This window comes from Salvelinus alpinus, chromosome 18 (genome assembly GCF_045679555.1).
Source record: "Salvelinus alpinus chromosome 18, SLU_Salpinus.1, whole genome shotgun sequence".
In the NCBI taxonomy this organism is placed as follows: domain Eukaryota; kingdom Metazoa; phylum Chordata; class Actinopteri; order Salmoniformes; family Salmonidae; genus Salvelinus; species Salvelinus alpinus.
The window spans coordinates 14433346-14452214 of NC_092103.1; positions in this window are offsets into that span (position 1 = coordinate 14433346).

Consider the following 18869-nt stretch of genomic DNA (forward strand, 5'->3'; position numbering starts at 1 on the left):
CAGATGTGACTGATCACAGGCTATCAAATAATAACAACAGGGGTTCATTCATTCACCAGTCAGAAAAGACAATGTTGGTAAATTGTGTTTGTCAGTATGTCCCTTTAAAAAATAAGTATAACAGTATAAGTATAACTGCAGTTTCAATATAATATACAAATGATAGACAGAATATACATACAATAAATATATACAGTGCATTCGGAAAGTATTCAGACTCCTTCTTCTTTTCCACATTTTGTTACATTCTAAAAAGTATTAAACATATTTTTTTCTCATCAATCTACACACAACACCCCATAATGGCAAAGAAAAAACAGGTTTTTAGAAATGTTTGCAAATTTATAAAAAAATAGAAAACAGAAATACCTTATTTACATAAATATTCAGACCCTTCGCTATGAGACTCAAAATTGAGCTCATGTGCATTCTGTTTCCATTGATCATCCTTGAGATGTTTCTACAACTTGATAGGAGTGCACCTGTGGTAAATTAAATTGATTGGACATGATTTGGAAAGGCACACACCTGCCTATATAAGGTCCCACAGTTGACAACACATGTCAGAGAAAAAAACCAAGGCATGAGGTCGAAGGCATTGTATGGAGAGCGCTGAGACAGGATTGTGTTGAGGCACAGATCTGGGAAGGGTACCAAAACATTTCTGCAGCATTGAAGGTCCAAGAACACAGTGGCCTCAATCCCCTCTTAAATGTAAAATCCCCATATTTGGGGACCCTATTTGTTTTCGTTTATTCTATTCAGTTTGGGATGAGAATTGTAGCCCCTACAATATCTGCAAAAGCAGGGTGTCTGCGGAAAGCTGAGTATCTTGATCGCTATTGATCGGTGCCTTCAAATCTTTGTGACTTACTACCATATATGGGAATACGAATTTGTAAGGCCAGGCCGATGACCTCTTTCAAGATGGCTGCTACCTACATTCCGGTTAGTGTTGTGAAGCATAAACAAAATAAACACGGAATATGTTGATACACACCGAAAGCCGGAACTCCACAGATCACGAGGATATCTTATTGTTTGCCTGTGACCTACCGTTATTGATCACCAGCCAAAAGAGTCAAAATGTTTATTTTACAAAACGTTTTCACCAAACAGCAACCATCTTACAAGGTAAGCTTCGATTTGGTCTGTTTGAGTTATAGCTACATTGGGTTATCAAATGAATCCTTAGGTTGGTAGGAACAAATCTAGGTTATTGCGAATGTTATCTGATGATGTATGACTTAATGTCAACATCGAATGTTCAACAAGTGACTATCTTTGCACATGCGTAATGCAAACTATTGTTACCTGGCTCAAACTTTTATTCTCGGCTGACAAAGATTGTTTTCTAGAAGGATTGGATCCACTTTTAGATCTGTAAGTAAATTATTTTCATGACTTTATATAGCTAATTTACTCTATGTATTTTTTTATTTTTATAAGTTGTCTGCTTTTTGTGCTTTGAATTTAGTTTACATAGGCCCATGTAACAAGTAATTTCAGTGTTATATAATTCCAAAGTAGTTATTGTCTGTTTCTTCATATTAGTTCACTGTTTGATGTTCTAAGTTTCATCCTTGAAACTTAGAGGCCACTAAACTCTCAAGTCCATTGTTTATTTGTGGTTCTCACCTGTGTGTGTGTGTGTGTGTGTGTGTGTGTGTGTGTGTGTGTGTGTGTGTGTGTGTGTGTGTGTGTGTGTGTGTGTGTGTGTGTGTGTGTGTGTGTGTGTGTGTGTGTGTGTGTGTGTGTGTGTGTGTGTGTGTGTGTGTGTGTGTGTGTGTGTGTGTGTGTGTGTGTGAGTGTGTAGGAGTGTGTCAAAGGGACATTAAATTTGTGGTTCTCACCTGTGTGTGTGTGTGTGTGTGTGTGTGCGTGCGTGCTAAACACCTATGTGAGTCACTGTACAGGTAAAGTTTAAGCTTGGTGTTTTTACTTTACAGTAATGGGTTTTTGTAAATTTTTTCAACTGTAATTCTGTGTCTTACAACAATACATCCCTTTATTGTATTCACCACAGAGTGGAGGATTTGGATGATGACGTTTGGGAGCCAACAGGGGGAAGGAAGATGTCCTGGAAACCTGTCACCATGGGTGACATGCTCAACTACATTTCCTTGGTGATTTACATGGGACTGGTAAAGGTATCAAGACTAGTTGACAACTGGAGCAAGTCCCCACTCTATCGGTTCGAGTTCCCCACCTCCATCATGAGTGAACTGATTCTTGGCCATCAACCGTACTCTTCACATGAGTAACACACAAAAGGATCAGGAGAATGACCAGAAGAAGGGGACTGCAGGGTATGATCATCTTGCAAGAGTCAAGCCCCTTTATCATGACATGGTGGAGGCATGCAAAACGTACTTCCAGCCTGCTCAAAATCGATTTATAGATGAGTACATGGTTGCCTCAAAGGCTCCAATTGGCTTGAACCAATATATGAAAAATAAGCCAACCAAATGCCGATTCTGCCTACACGTGGAACTTTTTCATCTATTGCCACATCTGCTCCTCCCCTCCGGCGTACAACGTCACCAGAATACTGACCACCGGTCCTGGGAATCATTGATTCACACCTGGACTCCATTACCTTCATAATTTCCTCCCCTTTGTCACTCTCCCATGTTCACTCACCAGTTGGTATTGTTATTGTGTATCGGCGAACTACCTTATGTTAGTGTCGTGTTCTTGGTTTTGTTGTATTATTAAAACATTTCACCTGCACCTGCTTCCAACTCACCATCATTACATCTATGAAGGCAAGGCGATCACACCGACTGGGAAAGGCCTTAGTTATGACTCTGTCATGCAGCTGATGTACTTCCCCTTACTTGGCAGTGGGTGCAAGCTCTTTGTGGACAATTTTTAAACTAGTCCCATGATTTTCATAGACATCATGAAAAAGAAAATAGGGTCTTGTGGCACCATTCGTCCTAACAGAATTGGTTTCCCCAAGACCAACGTGAACGACATGCCAAAGACAGCAGAGAGGAGGACCATACGTTGGATCAAGACTAACAAGCTGCTTTTTGTGTAATGGAAGGACACTAGGGAAGCTCACCACACAGCATAAGGCATTCAATAACAACCATGTCTCAAGGAGGGTGAAATTCCAATAGGGCACGGGTGAAGAATGTCCCCGATTCTGTGAAGGACTACAATGCCAGCATGGGGGGTGTCAACCTATCTGATGCTCTGATAGGCTATTACCAGGTCCTCCACAAGACCAGGAAGTGGTAAGACTTTTTTTTACCACTTTTTTACCACTTTGTGGACATTGCTATAGTAAATGCTTTCGTTCTCCACAAGCAGATGGCCAAAGCAAAAGGTCAAACCCCTCTCTCCAATTTGACCTTACGAGGGCAGCTGGTGTTGGAAATGGCTGAATTGGGGGCCCAAAGCAACCTCACAACCATCACAATACCCCCCCCCCCCCCCCCCCCCCACTCAAGGTGAGCGCCACTATCCAACACACATGCCAAAAGACAAAAGGAAGAACTGTAAGCATTGCACAAACACGGGGGGGAAAAGGGGGGAAATTACAGATCTTCTGTCTGAAATGACAGTTCGCTTTTTGTTTCCTGGCAGAGAGGACCTGCTTCAAAGACTATCATGACATGCACAAGCTATGGTGAAAGTGAAATCGAATCATCTACACCTGGAATGTAAAACGAACACAAATGCCCTTTGTCAATAGTTCAGCTTATTTGTATTTTTGCACCTTTTTTAGTGAAGGACACATGTGTAACAAAGTTTGTTTGAGACATTTTTATATATATTTTTTAATGTACAGTACCAGTCAAAAGTTTGGCCACACCTACTCATTTCAGGGTTTTTCTTTATTTTTACATTGTAGAATAATAGTGAAGACATCAAAACTATAAAATAACTCATATGGAATCATGTAGTAACCAAAAAAGTTTTAAACAAATCTAAATATGTTTTATATTTGAGATGCTTAAAAGTACCCACACTTTGCCTTGACAGCTTTGCACACTTTTGACATTCTCTCAACCTTCAGGAGGTTGTCACCTGGAATGCATTTCAATTAATAGGTGTGCCTTGTTAAAAGTTAATTTGTGGAATTTTGTTCCTTCTTAACGGGACACCTATCCCGAAGAAGTTAATGCGTTTGAGCCAATCAGTGACAAGGTAAGGGTGGTATACCAAAGATAGCCCTATTTGGAAAAAGACCAAGTCCATATTATTGCAAGAACAGCTCAAATAAGCAAAGAGAAACAACAGTCCATCATTACTTTAAGACATGAAGGTCAGTCAATCTGGAAAATGTCAAGAACTTTGAAAGTTTCTTCAATTGCAGTCACAAAAACCATCAAGCGATATGATGAAACTGGCTCTTATGAGGACCACCACAGGAATGGAAGACCCAGAGTTACCTCTGCTGCAGAGGATACGTTCATTAGAGTTACCAGCCTCAGACATTTCAATCCAAATGCTTCAGAGTTCCAGTAACAGACACATCTCAACATCAACTGTTCAGAGGAGACTGTGTGAATAAGGCCTTCATGGTCAAATTGCTGCAAAGAAACCACTACTAAAGGACACCAATAAGAAGCAGAGACTTACTTGGGCCAAGTACACAAACAAAGGACATTCGACCGATGGAAATCTGTCCTTTGGTCTGATGAGTCCAAATTTGAGGTTTTTGTTTCCAACCGCGTGTCTCTTTGTGAGACGCAGAGTAGGTGAACGGATTATCTCCGCATGTGTGGTTCCCACCATGGAGCAGGAGGTGTGATTGTGTGGAGGTGCTTTGACTGTCTATGATTTATTTAGAATTCAAGGCACATTTTAACCAGCATGGATACCTTTCACGTCTATTCCCTCTCCGGCGCTCGACGTTGCCAGTTTACTCATCATTACGCACACCTGCCACCATCATTACACCCACCTGCGCCTCATCAGACTCACCTGGACGCCATCACTTCTATGATTACCTCCCCTATATCTGTCACTCCCTTTAGTTCATTCCCCAGGCAGTATTAGTTATGTTTTTCATGTCTAGATGCTACTCTTGTTTTGTATTGTTCCATGATTATTGTATTATTAAATTCACCCGCTGTACTTGCTTCTCGACCCCAAGCGTCTGCGTGACAGAATACTGCCTCAACAAATGGAAGCAACAGGGATTTTCAACTGGCTCAACAGGCCTCAGCTGTCTCGACCGGTTCCCTCGCCTCAACAGAAGCGACCGACCCACTCCTGGTCCTCGGGACCGTCCTTCTGGTCGGTGGCGTCCTTCGACTGGAGCCATGCTTCGGCGAGGGGTACTGTCACGTCTAATCCCTCTCCAGTGCTCGATGTTGCCAGTTGACTTATCATTACGCACACCTGCCACCATCGTTACGCGCACCTGCACCTCATGAGACTCATCTGGACTCCATCACTTCTATGATTACCTCCCCTATATTTGTCACTCCCTTTGGTTCATTCCCCAGGCAGTATTAGTTATGTGTCTCATGTCCAGACGCAACTCTTGTTTTGTATTGTTCCATGTTTTTTTATATTATTAAATTCCCACCGTACTTGCTTCTCGACTCCCAGCGTTTGCGTTACACTACCACAGCATTCTGCAGCGATACGCCATCCCAACTGGTTTGAGCTTAGTCGGACTATCATTTGTTTATCAACAGGACAGTGACCCAAAACACACCTCCAGGAGAGTGATGGAGGGCTGCATCAGATGACCTGGCCTCCAGTGGCAGCTGAAGAACTCAGTGGCCTCCATCATTCTTAAATGGAAGAAGTTTGGAACCACCAAGACTCTTCCTAGAGTGGCCGCCCGGCCAAACAGAGCAATCGGGGGAGAAGGGCCTTGGTCAGGGAGGTGACCAAGAACCCGATGGTCACTCTGACAGAGCTCTAGAGTTCCACTGTGGAGATGGGAGAACCTTTCAGAAGGACAACCATCTCTGCAGCACTCCACCAATCAGGCCTTTATGGTAGAGTGGCCAGGTGGAAGCCATTCCTCAGTAAAAGGCACATGACAGCCCGCTTGGAGTTTCCCAAAAGGCACCTAAAGGACTCTCAGACTATGAGAAACAAGATTCTCTGGTCTGATGAAACCAAGATTGAACTCCTTGGCCTGAATGCCAAGCGTCACGCCTGGAGGAAACCTGGCACCACTATGGTGAAGCATGGTGGTGGCAGCATCATGCTGGGGATATGTTTTTCAGCGGCAGGGACTGTGACATCAGTCAGGATCGAGGGAAAGGTGAACGAAGCAAAGTACAGAGAGATCCTTGATTGAAAACCTGCTCCAGAGCGCTCAGGACCTCCGACTGGGGCAAAGGTTCACCAAGACAATGCAGGAGTGGCTTCAGGACAAATCTCTGAATGTCCAGCCAGAGCCCGGACTTGAATCCGATCGATCATCTCTGGAGAAACATGAAAATAGCTGTGCAGCAACGCTCCGCATCCAACCTGACCGCGCTTAAGAGGATCTGCAGAAAGGAATGGGAGAAACTCCCCGAATACAGGTGTGCCAAGCTTGTAGCGTCATACCCAAGAAGCCTCAAGGCTGTTATCGCTGGCAAAGGTTCTTCAAAGTACTGACTAAACGATCTGAATTGTTATGTAAATGTAATATTTCTGTCATTATGGGCTGTTGTGTGTAGATTAAGGAAAAAAACAATTTAATCAATTTTACAATAAAGCTGTAACGTAACAAAATGTGGAAAAGGTCAAGGGGTCTGAATACTTTCTGAATACACTGTAGATGCAGAATTTCCACAAATCCACATACAGTATGTCCACTAACACTACTTTATAAATGATGCATGTAAGAGAGTGCAAAGAGCAATGTGCAGTTCTGTGATGATAGAGCAGAGTGGATGACAGTATCATCATGGACCAGGTGGCCGGTTGGTGAGGGCAACAGAAGAAACTGTTCAGATGACGGGAGGTTTTGGTCGTCATTGACCTGAACCTTTGGAAGAGGATGAAGTCGTGTATGTCCTCAATGGAGGGCAGGTGGCAGCCGAAGACCGTCTCAGCAGACCAGACATTTCAGTGATGGAGGTGAGGATGGACTCAATGATGTTCATTTAGAACTGAATCAGTACACACAGCAGTCAAAGGAGGACTAAGGACAAAACAACATCATGCATTCACCAAACATTTCACTGTGGAAAACAGATGTTTTATAGTAATTGTCTGATTGGGAACTACCATTGTCTATCAATTACAGAATCTTAAATTATTTCAATTTGGCATTGAAAGTTTTATTGAAAACAGTCAGTAATACAGGAGTCAAATCGCATATGGAGTCTCATCAGATCAGATGTTTCCAGCAAGCCAGAGCCATCACTGGAAAGAGCACAAGTAGAACAAACATATGAGTGCAAACATAATAAATGTATCATTCAACATAAGTTTCCACCTAAAACAATGATATGAGCTTGGTCCCAATTCATCTCTGCCCAACTCCTCACTTCCTCTCTACTCACATCCTTCTCAAACCCCATTGGAGGAGTTCTGAGGCGTGGAACCTTGGGTTGTCTCCTCCAATGGGGTTTTAGGAGGCACAATGGTCAGACCTTGCATCCTTAGCTATGTCTTTGAATTTGAGTGGTTACATTTCTCCAGTCCATCCCTCAGCTTTTTATTGAAATAGACTATAGATTGTTTCAACTGCTGATTTCCACTTTAAGAAACACATAAATGAGCATACAAGTATGTTTAAACATGACTGTTGGGAGTGCGGTGCCATACCTTTATCTCCCAGGTGCATCAGAGCTGACAAACTATAGATGAATTTTCAGCAAATTTCTTGACCACCCTCTCTCTGGCTGTTCTCCAGTCAGATGTCTTGACCACCCTCTGGCTGTTCTCCAGTCAGATGTCTTGACCACCCTCTGGCTGTTCTCCAGTCAGATGTCTTGACCACCCTCTGGCTGTTCTCCAGTCAGATGTCTTGACCACCCTCTGGCTGTTCTCCAGAAAGATGTAGCACTGGAAGGTGTCTCAGGCACTGTTTGTGGACACATCACCTCCCTCAGTACCAGTGAAGATCTCCAGGTTCTTACAGAGGGGCATCAGCATAATCTATAGAGAGGACAGAACAATACAGGAGATGGAATTAGATTTATTATGGAGTCGAAGTCCCAACTTAAAATCATTTCACCAATGTCTATGGATTGTACAAAGGTAAGCAAAAGTAGGGCAGTTTGAGGAAGGTGGAGCGATACATATGTGCTGAGTTGTGTAAGGCATAAGATGAGTTGGTGACTCACTGGTCCAAACTTGGCGTCCTCTGCCTCATTGGTGTAGTGGTCCAAGGCGATGAAGTAGAAGCCTGACTCCACCTGGTCAAATGTGTTCTCTCTACACACACTGGCCTCTATCCTGAGAACAACTGGAGTGACCGAGCGGAAAATAAGATGTCAGGAAATGTCAAACGGTTCAATTAGAGTTTTTAAATGTTTTAACATCTTAATGTTGCATTCAAATAAAAGTCCATTATAACTCTGGATAATAATTTAGCCAAATAAGAGAGAACACACAATGTGATACTGGACTGAGCACAGCTGTTGGGCAATTCCACGGTACCAGTCATGCTGACGCTCAGTTTCTTAACTTTTAAAAACCCACCTTTGTGGAGAGCTATCCTCCTGTAGATGTTCACTTCATCCTTTACCTACACTCATTTATTGTTTAGCAAGGACTATCACATACATTCATTAAAGAAACATCTTTCTAACCAATAGACAGCAGCTGGCCATCAACGTGACAAATGTCCTATCCACAATGCCTTCAAAAATGGAATTCTCAGTACCACTAATGATTACATTACAGGGATGATTGGTGGATGTCATGGTTACCTGCAGGAAGTCCCCAGAGTGCTGTGCCTAGTGGAGAGCCAAGGGAACCTGCTTGGAACAGAATGGACTCCTGTATCTCCTGTCTCTGACAGCTGAGCAGATAACAACTTCACCACCACATATTAGTGACAATGAACTTGCATGGCAAGAGGGATGGAGAGAGAGAAATGGTTTGAGGTCATTCTCAATTATTTAAAAGTGATCAAATCTTTATTTCAATCAGATTGTATCACAAAGTATGTGGTTTGGTTCAGAGTCTGACCTCTTGGCTCCCCCTCCTCAGTGAGGGTCTTCCCTGTCTGTTCTCACCCTGCCTCTCCCTTCTGCCACGCAGTCATGCTGGTCTTCCAAGTCCTCCTCTACCAAACCCCTCCTCGACTTCGGTACAATGCTCTTAGATAAACCAGAGACAGTATAGAAACCACCTTGGCTTTGGTTAAACCACATGGTTAGCTTCCTAGCTACCGGACGTTAACCTAGCTTGCCTCATTAATAGCCTGCTTTAATAACAGAAGATTAAATAACTACTTACTTAAAATTCAAAATTGAAATCATATTCGATTAGCTAGCTAGTTGGTTATTTAGGTTTTCTACTGAAAAACTATCGAACTCTTTATTATTGTTAGCCATCGTTCACCTTTCACTGTCCCTATCATCTCTATGGTCAAAACTCCGGTTAGGGAGCAGTCAAGCCGTGATTGGGACCCATCCTCTGCTCGCTCTGCCACATTTTTTTCTCGCTCCACTCAAGTGTTTGCTCGTATTTGACACCATAATAATGCACTAAATTAAACATTAAGAAAATCTATAGTACATAGCTTTAGCACGGACTACCTCATGAAGCTGGTTGAGAAAATGCCAAGAGTGTACAAAGCTGTCATCAAGGCAAAGGGTGGCTACCTTGAAGAATATAAAATATATTTTGATTTGATTAACAGTTTATTGGTTACTACATGATTCCATGTGTGTTATTTCATAGTTTTGATGTCTTCACTATTATTCTACAATGTAGAAAATAGTAAAAATAAAGAAAAACTCTTGAATAAGTAGGTGTGTCCAAACCTTTGACTGGTACCTACTGTATATGTATATATGTATATATTACCTTGATTAACCTGTACCCCGAAACATTGACTCTGTACCGGTACCCCCTGTATATAGGCTCACTACTGTTATTTTACTGCTGCTATTAAATTTTTATTTTGTAAAAAAAAAATACTAATCAATTTTTTTTACTTAAAAAGTGTTAAGGGCTTGTAAGTAAGCATTTCACTGTAAGGTCTACACCTGTTGTATTAGGAGCATGTGACAAATACGATTTGATTTACTGTATATGGCTGTTGAGGGATTGCAAAAGCCAGTACCTGGGCTTTAGTGAGGCTTTCCAGTTTCTCAAAGGCCATTTCACACTTTTCATCCCATTTAGATCTGAATGGTTTTAAATTACACCTAGTATTTTTCTTCCTTTATCAGTTGAGAGAAGGTAACCATGCAGGAGTTGATTCAATGGGTAACTCACTTTTGAGTAATCTCTAATCTCACACCGATTAGAATCCAGATAAACATATGAAAGCAGTCTTCTCTTTGTCAGCTTCACTCATCAGAATTTGATAATATCCACTTCTGAGATCCAACATGCTGAACCATTTGATTCCATTCAAACTGGTCAGGGCATCTTCAATCCGTGGAACTGTGTATTGGTCAGGAACTACGTCTGAGTGTCCTGTAGTCTACACACATCCGTATGGTTCCGTTCTTCTTCCTCACCACCACAATCTGCAATGCATAGATCATTTCAGCATTCTTCAGGTTCTTTAGTAGTTTCTCACTTATTCCACATCAGCTGGGGCCAGCTGTCGAGACCTCTCCCTAAACAGTGTGTCATCTGTCACGAACCGGCTCAAAGCCCGTAACAAAAGGGAGACAACGTGGAGATAAGGAATAACAAAATATATTTATTAACTAAGTACAATATACAATGGTGTGTGTAATCAGTAATCAGTAGTGTAAGTGAGTGTTCAGCATGCATGAATGTGATAATGCAGGGTGTTGAAAGGTGCCAAAGCAAACAACCAAAAAACCACCAAGATACACAACAAAATCTGTAAAGGTGTCTGCATGGAGAGAGTCTCCCCCATGAATGGGGAAGTGGTGTATTTATCCTATGACACAGCGGGCCCAGGTGTTTCCCATGTAGCTGACGACCCTCCCAACTCCGCCCACCGGCATCCTAATAAGGAAACCAGAACAAAGAGAGAATACGGCAGACAGAGTGGGAGGGTCGTCACACATCAGTGACTCTGATGGTATGGTGAGCGCTCTTGGAACAACCAACGTCAAACTCATGAGTTGAGAAATTGCATTTTGTCAGATATAACCTCTTCTTCCATTCTTCAGATACACAGTTGAATCACCAAAGTCAAATGAAATAGGAGTCAGCTTCTCAGGTACATTGCCCGTATCCCAGCAGGAGCAGGAGCTACTACAGTACACATCCACAGGAAACAAGTAAGCAATGGGCATGCTACATTTTAAGGTGAATTCCCGCGATGATATATTCCTGAATGCAAATGTTATTCTTCGAGACGACACAGCCGTAGACGTCTGCATTTCAGGTCTCACAAGAACTTATTATGGAAACTGGGAATCTTCTGGAAACTGGGATTCTTCATCCCTATCCACCAGGAAGGTCTGGGTACAAGGTGATCCAGGTAACTTCTGAATTCCAGTTACTCTTGCTAGTCCAACAGGGGGCAATGTTACAGGTTTTGTCTGCGAGAACCAAACTGTTCCTCTTTTCTGGTCATCAACATCAGTTGGGGTCTCTTTCATTTTCTCATAAACCTCTTTGATGGCAGGATGAACTCATATTGTGCTCAGGAAGTCTTTACCTCCTTTTTCTTCTCAGGCCGTCATCAGCCTTCTCACCACAGAAGTCTTCGTACCAACCAGCATAAAGACTTCACCTTTTATGGCCGGGTCTGGACAAGTGCTTCAATCGTCTCCGCTACACCGACTACTGATCCTGTGAACTCCATCTTCAGCGACAAATAGCCATCTTTGGGGTTGTTTTCTGAGCTAAGCCCCCAAATCTCCAAGTGTTTATTGGCAGATGCGTCAAGTACTTGTTGTAAAAGGACCTGTAGAGTTGAGTAATCTGAGACCCACTACCTAGTAAAGCTTTAGCATATATGCCTTCAATCTGTAAGGGAACAATAGAGCTAGGGCCCATTAAACTGGTAAGTAGTATGTATTTTATTTATTCACGTTTCTTTTTGCACTTGGTGGAACATACTGTATCTTCACCGGGACTTCAGGACGCTCCTTTACTGGGTCCCTCTGTAGTTTCCCATCGACTGTTTCTGGCTGATGAGACACTTGTTGACTTTCTTCAGATTTTCCAGACCTTCAGTCTCATTTGAAGTATCCATACTCTCCACATTTATAGCAGAAGATACCAGGTCTGCCTTCATCCTTGGTAGGACCTTGAGATGGATCAGCGTTCTTCTTTTTGACAGCGGAATCTGACCTGAGTGGGCGTGTCATGCTTACTTGTGGCGACAACAGCAGACCTAAGACGAGTCATCTCAATTTTCAAACCATTCAGTTCTTTTCTCAGCAGCTCCATTGCACTGTTAGCTTCTGTGGTTGCAGCAGTATTTGTAGTGACAGCTGATGACATCACAATACTCGTCTTGAATCATGTCTTCCTTCTCCCTCACCTCGTGAAGCAGAACAGAGAAGGCAGGTGGTGCACGCAGATTGTACATAATCCATATGGTTTCTAATTGGCTAAACCAAATCCGGCCATTCTAGTTCGCATCGATGCAAAAGGTCAAGCTAATTACGTGGATGGTACATTAGATAATTCAAGCAACAATGACTCTCAATGATTGAGAGGTTGTTTCTTTGAAGTTTGCACATGAAAGAAACACAAGTATTTGATGCATTGCAAAACCACATAGGCTCAACAGCAAAGGCTTTATTAAAAACGTGTTTCTAATGCATGGTTTTAGCAGGGTATTACAGTTAGGAAATGTGGGAGTAATGATTAATAAATGGTAAATACACAATTGATAAATGCTTTATAAATGGTTTATTATGGACCGTTACCATGGGTAAATACATGACCAGTTACTCACTGCAACGACAATCTGACGAAGAGAACAGTCCCTGAGCTATATGTGTCTCTGCCCAGAAGATTCCCAGAAGGACATAATGTTTCTTAGCACATCTTGCGCCTCTATCAGACTTCATATCAATGTCTGGTATCAGGCTTTATCTGATTTCCCGCTATTGATCAATAACCTTTTACTGGTTTCTTTCACAACCCCAGGCTCCCATTGTAGTGACATTCATCCACTAACCCTCTAGACAGGAAGCCAGGTTGGAATTTGACTGTTGATGTTATTTCAGACACTTGTTTTCAATCCATAAAGCTTCCTACTGCTACAGTTTGGAAGTATTCATTATGTCATTTGACCCTGGTTTAAAGTCATCCTATACTGCCATCGTACAGAACAGATTTATAACACCTTCATCTTTTACTGTCCAGGGCTTTGCCAGTGCCACTACTCTGGGTAACACCATTGATGTCTATCTATTTTAGAATGTACTGTAAATGAAAGCTTGGTTTTAAGTATCACTTCATTCTGAAATGATCTTACCGACTCCTTACTTACTTAATATAGGCCCACTAGTGACACATATTTACAACTAAACTGGATATGTACATTCAACCCACTATATTCAATAATACAGAGGACATTTGGGATTAAAGTCTGCAGTAGATTGAAATTCACTGGCAAACTCAGGTCTATCAATAAAGGTTTTTGTTACCAAGGTTAGAGTGTAAGATCATTTGGTCAGTGGGTACATATTAAGCACTCTAAGATATTCATGGCCCTGGAATAAGAGATGGTGTTCTCGTATTGCACACAGAGTTTTTTTTTCTATTTTCAGTATTTGAATGACAAATGTAGGATCTGGAAGTCATAGCTCTAGGCAACTCAAACACATTCCATCTCTGTTACCCACACACTGACCCTGGCCTTAACTCCCTCCCAACCCCAAAGGTGATGGGCCCTTTTTCAAATAAAGGCCAAGTTATGCACGGACACACACACACATGGACACACACACAAGGACACACACACACACACACAATGTCACAAACACGAACATGCAAACAACACACATGCACACACTTGAATAGCATTGCTTACCGTAAAACACTTTAATAACATAAAAAGGGCAGAGTTCTGAGCTGTTTCAGAAAAATATAGAGCAAACTTTTGCACAGTTCCTTTGTTCACATAACTGCTGGTAAAGGATATACACTATGTTAGTTAGACTACCAGAACATTGTTATGTCTTGATGTTTACTCCCACCTAGTGGACCCAGGAGGCAAACACTTCCAAAGGGTCAGCTATACTGATGGACTGTAGGGCAGTCGTTGGTGGTCTGTGGTGGGCCTCTACAGCTGTAAATAATGTCCTGACACGTGTCTGACCACTCCTGTGTCTCTGACCCCTCACCCCTGAAAGCTTGCCTCTTCCACCTGGTGGAAGGTTGCTCTTGATCTCCCATCACCTCCCTCATATTAACTGAGAGAAGAGAGCTCACTCCATCTCCCTGTAAAGATTTACAACCTCAACCTTACGACACATGACACACAGACAGCTCCTCATACAGTACCAGTCAAAAGTTTAAGAACACCTACTCATTCAAGGGTTTTTCTTTATTTTTACTATTTTCTACATTGTAGAATAATAGTGAAGACATCAAAACTATGAAATAACACATATGGAATCATGTAGTAACCAAAACAGTGTTAAACAAATCAAAATAGATTTTACATTTGAGATTCTTAAAAGTAGCCACCCTTTGCCTTGATGACAGCTTTGCACACTCTTGGCATTCTCAACCAGCTTCATGAGGTAGCCACCAAGTCTCCGACCACTACCTTGTATCCTTTTCCCTCTCGCTCTCATCTAACACTTCCCACACTGCCCCTACTCGGATGGTATCGCGCCGTCCCAACCTTCGCTCTCTCTCCCCCGCTACTCTCTCCTCTTCCATCCTATCATCTCTTCCCTCTGCTCAAACCTTCTCCAACCTATCTCCTGATTCTGCCTCCTCAACCCTCCTCTCCTCCCTTTCTGCATCCTTTGACTCTCTATGTCCCCTATCCTCCAGGCCGGCTCGGTCCTCCCCTCCTGCTCCGTGGCTCGACGACTCACTGCGAGCTCACAGAACAGGGCTCCGGGCAGCCGAGCGGAAATGGAGGAAAACTCGCCTCCCTGCGGACCTGGCATCCTTTCACTCCCTCCTCTCTACTTTCTCCTCTTCTGTCTCTGCTGCTAAAGCCACTTTCTACCACTCTAAATTCCAAGCATCTGCCTCTAACCCTAGGAAGCTCTTTGCCACCTTCTCCTCCCTCCTGAATCCTCCTCCCCCTCCTCCCCCCTCCTCCCTCTCTGCGGATGACTTCGTCAACCATTTTGAAAAGAAGGTCGACGACATCCGATCCTCGTTTGCTAAGTCAAACGACACCGCTGGTTCTGCTCACACTGCCCTACCCTGTGCTTTGACCTCTTTCTCCCCTCTCTCTCCAGATGAAATCTCGCGTCTTGTGACGGCCGGCCGCCCAACAACCTGCCCGCTTGACCCTATCCCCTCCTCTCTTCTCCAGACCATTTCCGGAGACCTTCTCCCTTACCTCACCTCGCTCATCAACTCATCCTTGACCGCTGGCTACGTCCCTTCCGTCTTCAAGAGAGCGAGAGTTGCACCCCTTCTGAAAAAACCTACACTCGATCCCTCCGATGTCAACAACTACAGACCAGTATCCCTTCTTTCTTTTCTCTCCAAAACTCTTGAACGTGCCGTCCTTGGCCAGCTCTCCTGCTATCTCTCTCAGAATGACCTTCTTGATCCAAATCAGTCAGGTTTCAAGACTAGTCATTCAACTGAGACTGCTCTTCTCTGTGTCACGGAGGCGCTCCGCACTGCTAAAGCTAACTCTCTCTCCTCTGCTCTCATCCTTCTAGACCTATCGGCTGCCTTTGATACTGTGAACCATGAGATCCTCCTCTCCACCCTCTCCGAGCTGGGCATCTCCGGCGCGGCCCACGCTTGGATTGCGTCCTACCTGACAGGTCGCTCCTACCAGGTGGCGTGGCGAGAATCTGTCTCCGCACCACGTGCTCTCACCACTGGTGTCCCCCAGGGCTCTGTTCTAGGCCCTCTCCTATTCTCGCTATACACTAAGTCACTTGGCTCTGTCATATCCTCACATGGCCTCTCCTATCATTGCTATGCAGACGACACACAATTAATCTTCTCCTTTCCCCCCTCTGATAACCAGGTGGCGAATCGCATCTCTGCATGTCTGGCAGACATATCAGTGTGGATGACGGATCACCACCTCAAGCTGAACCTCGGCAAGACGGAGCTGCTCTTCCTCCCGGGGAAGGACTGCCCGTTCCATGATCTCGCCATCACGGTTGACAACTCCATTGTGTCCTCCTCCCAGAGCGCTAAAAACCTTGGCGTGATCCTGGACAACACCCTGTCGTTCTCAACTCACATCAAGGCGGTGACCCGTTCCTGTAGGTTCATGCTCTACAACATTCGCAGAGTACGACCCTGCCTCACACAGGAAGCGGCGCAGGTCCTAATCCAGGCACTTGTCATCTCCCGTCTGGATTACTGCAACTCGCTGTTGGCTGGGCTCCCTGCCTGTGCCATTAAACCCCTACAACTCATCCAGAACGCCGCAGCCCGTCTGGTGTTCAACCTTCCCAAGTTCTCTCACGTCACCCCGCTCCTCCGCTCTCTCCACTGGCTTCCAGTTGAAGCTCGCATCCGCTACAAGACCATGGTGCTTGCCTACGGAGCTGTGAGGGGAACGGCACCTCCGTACCTTCAGGCTCTGATCAGGCCCTACACCCAAACAAGGGCACTGCGTTCATCCACCTCTGGCCTGCTCGCCTCCCTACCTCTGAGGAAGTACAGTTCCCGCTCAGCCCAGTCAAAACTGTTCGCTGCTCTGGCACCCCAATGGTGGAACAAACTCCCTCACGACGCCAGGTCAGCGGAGTCAATCACCACCTTCCGGAGACACCTGAAACCCCACCTCTTTAAGGAATACCTAGGATAGGATAAAGTAATCCTCCTAAACCCCCCCCCCTCCCCCTTAAAAGAGTTAGATGCACTATTGTAAAGTGGTTGTTCCACTGGATATCATAAGGTGAATGCACCAATTTGTAAGTCGCTCTGGATAAGAGCGTCTGCTAAATGACTTAAATGTAAATGTAAATGTAAATTAATGCATTTCAATTAACAGGTGTGCGTTGTTAAAAGTACATTTTTGGAATTTCTTTCCTTCTTAATGCGTTTGAGCCAATCAGTTGTGTTGTGACAAGGTAGGGGTAGTATACAGAAGACAGCCCTATTTGGTAAAATACCAAGTCAATATTATGGCAAGAACAGCTCAAATAAGAAAAAGTTACTTTTAAGAAAAAATTTCTTTAAGACATGAAGGTCAGTCAACACGGAAAATGTCAAGAACTTTGAAAGTTTCTTCAAGTGCAGTCGCAAAAACCATCAAGCGCTATGATGAAACTGGCTCTCTTGAGGACCGCCACAGGAAAGGAAGACCCAGAGTTGCCTCTGCTGCAGAGGATAAGTTTATTAGTTACCAGACTCAGAAATTACAGCCCAAATAAACACTTCACAGAGTTCAAGTAACAGACACATCTCAACATCAACTGTTCACAGGAGACTGTGTGTATCAGGCCTTCATGGTCGAATTGCTGCAAAGAAAACACTACCAAAGGACACCAATAATAAGAAGAGACTTGCTTGTGACAAGAAACATGAGCAATGGACATTAGACCGGTGGAAATCTGTCCTTTGGTTTGATGAGTCCAAATTTAGATTTTTGGTTCCAACCGCCGCGTCTTTGTGAGACGCAGAGTAGGTGAACGGATGATCTCCGCATGTGTAGTTTCCACCGTGAAGCATGGAGGAGGAGGTGTGATGGTACTTTGCTGGTGACACGGCACACATAACCAGCAACGGCACACTTAACCAGCATGGCTACCACAGCATTCTGCAGCGATACGCCATCCCATCTGGTTTGCGCTTAGTGGGACTATCATTTTTTTCCCAACAGGACAATGACCCAACACACCTCCAGGATGTGTAAGGGCTATTTGACCAAGAAGGAGAGTGATGGAGTGCTGCATCAGATGACCTGGCTTCCGCAATCACTCGACCTCCACCCAATTGAGATGGTTTGGGATGAGCTAGACTGCAGAGTGAAGGAAAAGCAGCCAACAAGTGCTCAGCATATGTGGGAACTCCTTCAAGACTGTTGGAAAAGCATTCCAGGTGAAGTTGGTTGAGAGAATGCCAGATTGTGCAAAGCTGTCATCAAGGCAAAGGGTTGCTACTTTGAAGAATCTCAAATCTCAAATATTTTTTGATTTTTTAAACTGTTTTGGTTACTACATGATTCCATATGTGTTCTTTCATAGTTTTGATATCTTTACTATTATTCTACAATGCAGAATATAGTAAAAATAAAGAAAAACCCTTGAAACTTTTGACTGGTACAGTATTTAAAGGGGCACCACTCTCAAAAAGTGGATGGTACATTAGAGGTTAGGTTGTGTTATTCATTTCTGACCTTAAAGGATATCATATGTCTAAGTATTTTACGCTTGTTACACATGCCACACATGTACTTCATAACTTTGTTTAACAGGTTTGTTGTAATCCTAAGTAACTATGTAAAACACTGTTACAATCAGTTACACTAGAGTTTGGTCAAAACCAGGAAAATATCCTAATAAAGAAATGTTTTTGCTTGAGATGTAAGATGAGTCTGAGAGGACAGCTCTCATATTCAGTACACACTGCTTGTTCTCATTCAGTTCACACTGCTTGTTCTTATTCAGTACACACCGCTTGTTCTTATTCAGTACACACCGCTTGTTCTTATTCAG